The sequence below is a fragment of the Panulirus ornatus genome, chromosome 2, assembly GCF_036320965.1.
Source record: "Panulirus ornatus isolate Po-2019 chromosome 2, ASM3632096v1, whole genome shotgun sequence".
NCBI lineage: Eukaryota > Metazoa > Arthropoda > Malacostraca > Decapoda > Palinuridae > Panulirus > Panulirus ornatus.
Window position 1 is genome coordinate 55,987,793 of NC_092225.1, and position 2,131 is coordinate 55,989,923.

The following is a 2,131-nucleotide window of genomic DNA, read 5'->3' on the forward strand; positions in this document are numbered from 1 at the left end:
GAGAGAGAGAGAGAGAGAGAGAGAGAGAGAGAGAGAGAGAGAGAGAGAGAGAGAGAAACACGCCAAGGGGAACCTTCATCTCCTCCAGTTTAAGAGTAAACAAGGTATGATTAAAGATGATTTCACCATTTCCAGCAGATGATGTCCCGTCCCCCGATCATTTTCCTGCCTTGCAGGGTAACAGCGAACGATTATTACCCCGCATTACAGTGTGCCAGCGAACGATAATTAAAACACAGATTGGATTGCTTTTGTACCCCTGCCATGGTGTGTTACGTAACCGGTTAGCGTACCATGAGCTACTGCACCGGTGAATGGTTTGTGTACCATGGTATGGTGCGCCAATGAGTGTAAGTGCATCATGGTAGGGTCTGTTTATGAACGACTAGCGTACCGGGTTTTGATGTGTCGTTGAACGGTTAACATGACATGGTGTGTCCGTGAGCCATTTGTTGATCATAACCTACTGCGTCAGGACACGATTATCATACGTTATAATAATGTGTCAATATATACATATTTGTGTACTAAATAATGCTATTCTGGCGAATCATTAATCTACTGTTGTTCGAACGTCAGTAATGCTTATTATTTAGTAGTATGTACCAATGCTCTTAAATACAGCAGTCTTCCATAAACACACCTTACCTTACCCTTCTGTCCCAGGATCCCTTCCAACGGCTCCTGCAGCGCTCAGGAAGCTGGCTACCGCCACCGGAGGAATCATAAGTCAAGTGATTACGTGTCCATTTTCATGGGGCAGTGCAGGGTAACTAAAGAGCAGGGGTTCAATGTCTTTACTATGGGATCTGCATCCTCGGCATGAGGGTTCCTGTAATAAGTTGAATCGATGAATGTAATGTGGAAGAGATGGGTAGAGCAGACGAGAAAGTATAACTCGTGCATGTCTGGGGAGTGCAGTTTGGGATGGATATATATATATATATATATATATATATATATATATATATATATATATATATATATATATATATATATATATATATTTTATCTATTTTTTTATTTTGCTTTGTCGCTGTCTCCCGCGTTTGCGAGGTTCTCAGTGAATGTAGGTTTGCGGCAGGGGTGTGTGATGTCTCCATGGTTGTTTAATTTGTTTATGGATGGGGTTGTTAGGGAGGTGAATGCAAGAGTTTTGGAAAGAGGGGCAAGTATGCAGTCTGTTGTGGATGAGAGAGCTTGGGAAGTGAGTCAGTTGTTGTTCGCTGATGATACAGCGCTGGTGGCTGATTCATGTGAGAAACTGCAGAAGCTGGTGACTGAGTTTGGTAAAGTGTGTGAAAGAAGAAAGTTAAGAGGAAATGTGAATAAGAGCAAGGTTATTAGGTACAGTAGGGTTGAGGGTCAAGTCAATTGGGAGGTAAGTTTGAATGGAGAAAGCTGGAGGAAGTGAAGTGTTTTAGATATCTGGGAGTGGATCTGGCAGCGGATGGAACCATGGAAGCGGAAGTGAATCATAGGGTGGGGGAGGGGGCGAAAATTCTGGGAGCCTCGAAGAATGTTTGAAGTCGAGAACATAATCTCGGAAAGCAAAAATGGGTATGTTTGAAGGAATAGTGGTTCCAACAGTGTAGTATGGTTGCGAGGCGTGGGCTATGGATAGAGTTGTGCGCAGGAGGGTGGATGTGCTGGAAATGAGATGTTTGAGGACAATATGTGGTGTGAGGTGGTTTGATCGAGTAAGTAATGTAAGGGTGAGAGAGATGTGTGGAAATAAAAAGAGTGTGGTTGAGAGAGCAGAAGAGGGTGTTTTGAAATGGTTTGGTCGCATGGAGAGAATGAGTGGGGAAAGATTGTCCAAGAGGATATATGTGTCAGAGGTGGAGGGAACGAGGAGAAGTGGGAGACCAAATTGGAGGTGGAAAGATGGAGTGAAAAAGATTTTGTGTGATCGGGGCCTGAACATGCAGGAGGGTGAAAGGAGGGCAAGGAATAGAGTGAATTGGAGCGATGTGGTATACCGGGGTTGACGTGCTGTCAGTGGATTGAATCAAGGCATGTGAAGCGTCTGGGGTAAACCATGGAAAGCTGTGTAGGTATGTATATTTGCGTGTGTGGACGTATGTATATACATGTGTATGGGGGGGGGGGGGGGGTTGGGCCATTTCTT

At 44.3% G+C, this 2,131-nt stretch overlaps 1 long non-coding RNA gene across 1 annotated transcript in view; it reads right to left on the reverse strand.

Annotated features, from left to right (window-relative positions):
- Positions 1 to 660: 660 nt before the first annotated feature.
- Positions 661 to 2,131, reverse strand: part of LOC139756586 (uncharacterized) — a 21,644-nt gene continuing 20,173 nt past the window's right edge. The window contains exon 3 of the long non-coding RNA XR_011714395.1: positions 661 to 832. This is a non-coding gene — a long non-coding RNA (uncharacterized lncRNA). The remainder of the gene's footprint in view (positions 833 to 2,131) is intronic.